The 8733-nt window shown below is 34.8% G+C and overlaps 1 long non-coding RNA gene across 1 annotated transcript in view; it reads right to left on the bottom strand.

Annotated features, from left to right (window-relative positions):
- The window catches only part of LOC109500816, a 58003-nt gene extending 53744 nt beyond the window's left edge, over positions 1-4259 (bottom strand). Inside the window, exon 1 of the long non-coding RNA XR_002158589.2 lies at positions 3911-4259. This is a non-coding gene — a long non-coding RNA (uncharacterized LOC109500816). The remainder of the gene's footprint in view (positions 1-3910) is intronic.
- Positions 4260-8733: the final 4474 nt, after the last annotated feature.

Raw genomic sequence — 8733 nt, forward strand, 5'->3', positions numbered from 1 at the left:
TTTAAGTGCAAACTATATCTGGTGAGAACTTTAAGTGGAAATCATTTGGAGTTATAGTACCTGCAATGCCTCTGAAATACATTAAAAAGAACAATAGCCGTGATAAAGTATTCACAGCTTCTAAAAAATGTATTCATTTATGTCTGCTGAGCATTGCTGAACAAGTTTATTTAAAGTTAAATTACCTTTATATTTCCTTGCTTCTGTTCATTTCAAAGCAGTAGGATACTATAGCCAGACTTCCCTTGAGCAACCAAAAAGTGAGAAGCTATATAAAACCCAGATATTTAACTGATTGCTTCAAACAATTGCTTTGAAAATTCAATGGTGTTTTTGATGAAAGGCCAGCAAGTAAAATGTTCTATCAAGCCCATTCTTAGGGAATAAATTTTCAATCATTCATCTAATTTAAGGATATGAATATATTCAGAAAATCCTCAGATGAATTTATGATGCAACCTGAAAGCACAAACAGCATATTACAAAAATTACAACAAATAGGGTTAAAAGGGACGTTAGTACCACAATGCCAAAGGAGTTCTGTGTGGGTTCCTAATTAACCCTTTCACTGCATTGTGTCCTTTGCGTTTGCTCATGAGGTGGCGGCTGACTTCATGCTATGCAGAATGGTGATAACTAAGCTCTATTGTACAGTTCTCTAGGCGGCTACTTCTTTAAATTGGACTGCCAGCCGGCAGCTGGGAAGTCAGCTCTGCAATATTTTAAAACTGACAGACTGGAGAAATGGGTGATTAGAGCTCAGCACGTAAAGTATTTCATTTTGAGGGGCAGTTTTTCAGAATTTTCTCCTTTTTAATAGTGAATATAAGGAAAGTCACTCTTCCATTATTTGAAAAACAACGGAATCATCTATTAACTTTTTTGCTAATAATTTAACTCTAATTTTAAATATTCTACTCCAGTGTGTTTAAATTCACTTGTGGTGAGGATGGCAGTAACAATCCAATTGGAAAACTGGGTGAACCACTTTAAAAACACACAAACCTAATTATTTGATTAAATAGTATACATTTCTTTGGAATTCTGTTTTGTATTAAAAGAATAGGATAAGTTTTTTGTTTTTGTTTTTGTTTGTTTTTTGGAGTATGTTTTGAAAATTGTCGAGACTTTCCTGTTCTACTGAAATCTTATCAGCTAATGTAAATAAACCTAGAGACAAATTTTGACTTTGTTTTTTATCCTATGTACTTGAGAAGGTTTAATATCTAGGTCAAGGTATTGTGTGACTCTGAAAGTAACTTTTCCCTATTTTATGTGCAAAAATGAAATGACATTTTCTTAAATTTTCAGCAGAGGCAATGGGATATGCATCTTTATTAGAATGCTGCAGTCCTAATGAAATTTGAGGCAGATTAATGAAAACTATCAAATATGACATAATCTTTAATCTGGGAGAGAAAATATTGTATAAAAACTGATTCATGTAAACATTGAATATACATAAAATTGATAAAGAAAAGGATAGTTTCATACCTGCCCCCAAAGGTTTGGACTTTATTCTAAACTGTAAACACCTCTAGCTCACCTCTAGATATGAACATTATTTACATTCAAGAATGGCTAATAAGTTTTTGAGCATCCATCTTGAGTAATTAAGGCTGTTTTGACACTAGTTCTAAAATTATATTCAATATTAATGCCATGTTGTAAGTCTCATATAACATATATATATGTCTATAATATATATATAACATATATATGCATATAACATATAGACTTATATATGTATATAGACATATATATATAAATTATTTGTCATATAAAAGTAAAACTTTAAACTTTATTATTTGATATTTTTAGGTTAGTATTTTTGATTATTTTACCCTTATTAGGCTTCCACTTAAGCCACTGTTTGCTGGGGTTATGAATTTTTCCTCTATCAGTTCTATTGTAAGTAAAGAATGGCTGGTCAGAGGGAATTTGTATTGCACCAGATTGAGTTTGGTTAGAGGATGATCTAGGAGAGTTGATCTGAGTTGACTAGATAGACCAATTGAAAGGACGTGATCTCAGGATGGGGCCCTCTGTGTCCATCCTCCTTTCCTCATCTGGCCACTGTGGCCACGCAACCCTGACTGCCCACTTAACAGTATGGATCATTAGACAAATGTGTACTAGGATGTTTGCAGTCATTCTCCATCTATGGAGCAGATGTATGTAAGTCCTATACATCTTATTCCTAAATTAATGGAAAAAGCATGATAACTTATTGTAATGCTCTTCTACAGAATGGTCATCAGTCATAAGAGTAAGCCCTGAAGGAGGCACCTGGGTGGCTCAGTTGGTTAAGCATCTGACTTCGGCTTCGGTCACGATCTCACGGTTGATGGGTTTGAGCCCCGTGTCAGACTCTGTGCTGACAGCTCAGAGCCTGGAGCCTGCTTCAAATTCTGTGTCTCCTTCTCTCTCTGTCCCTCTGCTGCTCGTGCTCTGTCTCTCTCAAGAATGAATAAACATTAAAAAAAAAATAGTAGGCCTTGAAGTGGACGTGGCTGTCTCTTATGCAAACAAAACCTCAGTGATATTTGTTCACTTTTTAACAGAAAAGTTTGAGAATGAGTGGAAATTATGAGGAAGATGTGCATGAGCATTTTTAATAGAGTGGTGTTAAGAGTTAATAAGGTGTGAAACAATTAGCTGAATGGCTTTGGGCTTGTTACATAATTTTTTAAAGATTATTTTACCATCTGTCAAGTAAGGATAATCATAGTATCTGACAGGATTGTTGTGAGGATGAAGTAAGGCAATATTATAAATTCCTTAGCACAATGCCTAGTATAGTAAGGGCTCAATAAATTATTTAAAAATTTATATAATGTAATAATTGAAATCAAACAAACCAAGAAAAAATTGAATCTCAGGCTTTATACACAAAATGTAATTTCTTAAGCCATCACCATATGGCTATGTAATTATTTCCACATAATCTCACAGAATTAAATAACAAATATTTTTAAATCTTTAAATGTTGTTTTCCCCATAAGATTGTCATTTGAGAGAAGACCGACAGAGTTTCCCAAACCAAAAAGAAATAAGTAAATAAATAATAAATAAAATCATCCTTTTAACTATATTTTTCTTCAGATATATAGTTTTAACTACAAATGCAGAATATTGCAGAAGGTATTCTACCTTTTACCACGGTTTTTCCAAACATAGTGTCTATTTCTTCTGAGGAATTGGTATATTAGCAATGAAGTATATTGTATTTAACTAGTAATCAAACATATATTACATAAATGTATGTACACATACATGTATATGTAATATATATATATATATATATATATATATATATATATATATATGTATGTATGTATAATGGCCATGTGAGGTTTTCTTATAAGGCTTTGATGTTAGAAGGAATTTACAAAAGTAATTACAAAATTCATTGCTTTTCTTGGTATGATGTTTTTATGCCAAAGTTATAAAACATTTTGGCTGTCTGTAACAAGTCAGCAATGTATGATTTAATTTTCTATTTTCATTTCTTTGTATTTTTAGACAAAGCATTTCCTATTTAAATCAGATAAGTATTTTCTAGTGTTCTAGAACTTTACTTAATTCACTGGGCATATGGTGGCTTAATTCACCTATTCATCTCCCGCCCCATTTCCAGACCCGTCCTAATAGCAGTCACTGTTTTCCTCTTCTTCTAAACTGAGCATCTGAGTCTGCGTCTCCGCTTAAAAAAGCAAAAACAACCCTGTAATAAAATATCCAAGCTGCTACGGGAAATGATTAAAATGCTGTAAACAGACTAAGGACACATATTTTTGTATAATCTCTGAAATTGAAACAGCTATTGCTAGTTAAAAGGATAATTTCCTTCTGCTTGCCTTGGAAGATTAGTACTATATTTCAAATAGTAAAAGAGAAAGATTCTTACCTTGCTACTTTTGATTAGGAAAGGCAATTGTGGGCAGATGAAAGATCAGAGAAACCTCTATAAGATTCTTTCTTCAGAGGTAATGGAACTTGGGACCTTTGAACCAATTAAAGATGTTTTTCATTTTAAGATTCTACTTCTCGGGTGTTGAATATCAGTTCAAAGCTGGATTGAAAATCAGAGATGTGCACAAATCTCATACTGGCTCACGCAGTTCCAAAATATTCCAGCAACTCACTGAGGCATTGAAAGCCATGTTTTCATCTCAGTCTGAGATTCTTAAGCTGCCAAGAAACTACAGGGGGTGGGATTTTATCCCAAGATATCATTCATAACACAGATGCCAGAGTCAGCCACTGACATCCCTGGCTGGTTCTGTGGAACTCCAGTCAACAGCTGGCTGCTTGCGCTGCCAAAACAATCCACAATATTTTGGGCTTCCCAGCTTTTCAGAGAGATGGGAAGCATATAGACATTCCATTTCCACTGTTGTAACGAAAGCCAGAAGATGCCATTTAAAAATGATTTGCAGCTTGGAAGAAGGAAGATAAACTATCAGTGGTATAATCATGGTCACCAATAGCCTGTGAGCAAATAAGGAAAAGGAGTCCCCCTCTTAGAAGATATAGGCTCTTAAGAGCAAGGCCGAGTCATCAGATGTCATTTTTGTGTGAAAGAAAATATGCCTCCTTCTGTAGGCAGAGAGGAGAGCTTTGTGCACTCCACTCACCATATGACCACTGTAGGTGGTGAACCTGAATCTCATAGGCCTCTAGGGCCTAGATGAATTTCTTTTTTAGGAGGTATTGATGCAGCAATTATAATACCTTTGGGCATTCTTAACTTATTTACCCAGATTTGCTCTCATCATCATTGCTCAGATATCCACCTTTAAATATCAGAAGGGAAAAGCCCATCAATATATGTGGTTTTCCCCCTAGGTAACACAGATCCTAAATATCAGGTGCATGTAAGAACTAGGATTCCAACATGATCTGATCTGTTATCATACAGTGAGCTTTACTTTAAAAATGTTCTGGGTTTATAAGAAATAATTAAAGGCATGCCAAAATTAGATCCCTACGATCACAATAGTTTGTAAGATCAGTGAAGGTGCTTGTGTTAGTCCTAGCTATACCATCATTTGCTGTGATATTGGCACAAAACATGTGTTTGATGAATCATTATTGGCAGAAAGAAGGAAGTAAGGAAAGGAAGGAGGGAGAAAAGGAGGATGGAAGATAAAGGGTGAAAGTTTTTTAAAAAGCTTTTAAAAGTGTAATATCATTTAGAAAGTAAAGCTGACTGGATTTTTTGAAATTTCTAACAGAATTATTTTACCTGCAGAAGATTAAAAGACAATTTTAATGTAAAAGATAAAGATTAAAATTCTTGATCCACTTGTTCCTTTTTAAAAATTTTTTTATTTAATTTTTATTTTTTAAGTTTATTTATTTTGAGAGAGACAGAGACAGCATGAGCAGGAGAAGGGTAGGGAGAGAGAGAGAATCCCAAGCAGGCCCCACACCACCAGTAGAGAGTCTGATGCGGAGCTGGAACCCACAAAACCGTGAGATCATGACCTGAGCCGAAACCAAAAGTTGGACACTTAATTGACTGTGCCATCCAGATGCCCCCACTTGTTCCTGTTAAAATAATTATTTTCCTGAGTGGAAAACAAATGCACTAAAAACAAAGTAAAATATCATCGGGGTATACTGAGTAAAGCTGATAATATGGAGTGATAACAAAAAACCCACAGGCCAGATGGCTTATAACAAGAAAGATAAAATAGTTATTACAGAGATTAGATGAAAATCAACATAACATTATAGCCAAAAGCCACAGAATTGATGGCAGCAATAATACATTTAGAGAGGCGGAAAATAGGTTTTTAAATGTTGAAACTTTATGATTCAAACATAATCTATAATTTAGTTTCCAAATAATCTAGTTCATTCAAATTTTTACTTTAAATAAATTATTTCTATTGATTACCTATTAACATATAAAGAACGCTGTTTAAAAAAATATGTGATCTGAACCACAAATATATCCAGAGAATTGACTGGAACTTAGAGGCGTTTAGAGTGAGAATATAAATTGGCCCCTTAGACACGAAGCGAGAAAGAATCTAGGCTGCTGCTAGTGTTGTGGGATGTCCTGGGATATGATTTAATGCGTGAAGAAAATGTACTTTGAAGAGACAATGAAAAACTAGTCTCAAGAGGGATTTTATCTATAATTGCATTTTATGTGCTAGAATTATGAGACAAAGGCAAGGGCACTGACAGAGTGTTGAGTGAGCTGAGGGCAAAATCTGCCTATGACCAGAGTGGCCTTAGGAAACCAGAGTTTGCCAAAACCACACAGTATGGGATGCTGCAGATGTACTAGTGTTTATTAATGATGCAATTGTGAGTGTTCAACATCTTTCCAATAAGAAAATTAAACTGGAACAATGTGAAGTGTCATGAGGAAATAACGATTATGACAGTGATAACAATTGTTATATTTGAATTAGGAAATTTCTTTACATTGATAAGTTGGGCAGATAAAAAAGTAATGGTGTGGAAGAGTGTGTATGTAGAAAATTGTTGTGCAGTAAGGCTAGTTGGTGACATATTTCAGCCACGCTGTTTAAAGCCAATAAAAAATTGTTTTCCATGCACAGGGGGGTGGAGAATACCTTTTAATGCCAAATCCTGAAGAATAACCAAATTCTTGACTTTCAAGATGCTTGGACCCAAAGTTTCCCATATGCTACTATATTAATTTCTTTCCTTTGTGACTGAGATCTTAATACATTAATAAATTGAGTAGACATTCAACAACACTGTAAAAATAAAATACAGAGTCCTTACAGACAAAATTGACTCATACTAGAAATCTAGCTTTTATACAGAAGTCCCTTCAAATAGTAATTAGTGGGGATATTCTTCAGTGGAACGTGATTTGCTTTACTTCCTGCTAGAGTTGTTTATATACATGAGCTTATTAGCCTATATCGTGTAAGCGTGTGTATGTCTATGTGGAAAGGGATGAAATGTTATTTTTTAAAATTGATTAAAGAAAAATCCTGAATCCATTTATGATTTCTCTTAAATTTAATGTCAGGAACACATTAAAATGTAAATACTTCATTTTTAAACTGATGTTTCCCCCTCTGTATCAGTGATGGCCTCTGGCCACCTCAACACAGAACACATTTGAGATCATAGCAATACTGAAATACCACATACTTTAGATTTATCCCATTGAGTAATGTCTATGCCATTTGTATTTTTTTAAATGTTTATTTATTTTTGAGAGAGAGCACTAGCAAGGGAGGGGCAGAGAAACAGGGGAACACAGGATCCGAAGTGGGCTCTGTGCTGACAGCAGCAACCTGATGCAGGGTTCAAACTCACGAACTGAAAGATCATGACCTGAGCCAAAGTCAGACGCTCAATTGACTGAGCCACCCAGGCACCCCAATATTTGTATTTTTGAGTGAACACTGCGTACTGGCACAGTATTAGATTCTGTGAGGACATCAAAGAAAAATTTTCTCAAATAAAAATGTAATGTAGCTCCTGAATTGGTCAACTTTTTTGGGAGAGTAGCATGTTTGTTTGTTTATTTGTTTTTTCTAAAGATCTCAGAAAAGATTTTAGCTCAGGGGTGCCTGGGTAGCTTAGTTGGTTAAGCATTCAACTTTGACTCAGGTCATGATCTCTTGTTTCGTGGGTTCAAACCCTGCATCAGGCTTTTGCTGACAGCATAGAGTCTGGAGCCTGCTTTGGATTCTGTGTCCCTCTTTCTCTGCCCCTCCCCCGTGTGTCCTCGCTCTCTCTCAAAAATAAATAAAACGTTAAAAAAATTAAAAAATATTTTAGCTCAGACCATCCTACCAGATGGAAGGATTGAATGGAGGCTTTACATGGATTTAGTAGAATGAGGGAGGAAGTTGGGGGAAATACCAAATTCTCAGCACTTCATTGAGAGCAGGAAAGTGATGCCAGTTAAGATATTGAAATCCTGCAAAACTGGCTTATGACAAAGGCAAGAACACATTTATTTGTGATTTCTGTTCAACAGGTCCATGAAAGATTTCTGTTGCATTTGTACTGATACTAATGGCTGCCGTAGACCATTGGTTTGAGAATTCAAATCATATTCTCCCTTCTTATTCTTTTATAATTTGTTCAAATGTCTAAGGCAGAAAAAGGTTGGAATAGGGGTTTATACTTTTTAAGTAATCTGTGAGCCAAGTTAAATGTGTATTTTTAGAGTAACCACTAAGACGTATCAAGATAATGATTCTGGGTCTCATATAGTGGGAAAGAATAGATAAACTCCCTGTATATTAACACAAAATGGGGTATAAAATGCACTCGTAGACAGGAACTATCTTGTGGATGTACATATTAACAAGACATTATGAGTACATTAAAACATTGGAAGGAGTTTAAGTAGAAGCACGTAATAGGCATTTATTCCCTAAATTATCCTCAGGGTTCAACAAGGAGGGTAAAGGAAGATGAGTCTGGAAGTATGAATGGGAGATTATAAAATTATGAGGAAATTTACTAAATTTTAGTAAAATTAGTATTACTAGGAAGGGTCAGAAGCAAGGAAGAGACATAGCAATCAAGTAGGTATAGACACCCAAGGGAGGAAAACTTACAGTCTGTAAGAGAATGTGTAAGTATAGTGTAAATATAGATTATTTGCACTTAGGACATTTTCTGATTTTCAGAATTCAGCTTTGGCACCTGAGTATAACCTGAGATTTTTTTCTTTATTTCTTCCATCACTTACATTTTCATTAAAAAAAATTT

This window comes from Felis catus, chromosome B3 (genome assembly GCF_018350175.1).
Source record: "Felis catus isolate Fca126 chromosome B3, F.catus_Fca126_mat1.0, whole genome shotgun sequence".
Classification (NCBI taxonomy): domain Eukaryota; kingdom Metazoa; phylum Chordata; class Mammalia; order Carnivora; family Felidae; genus Felis; species Felis catus.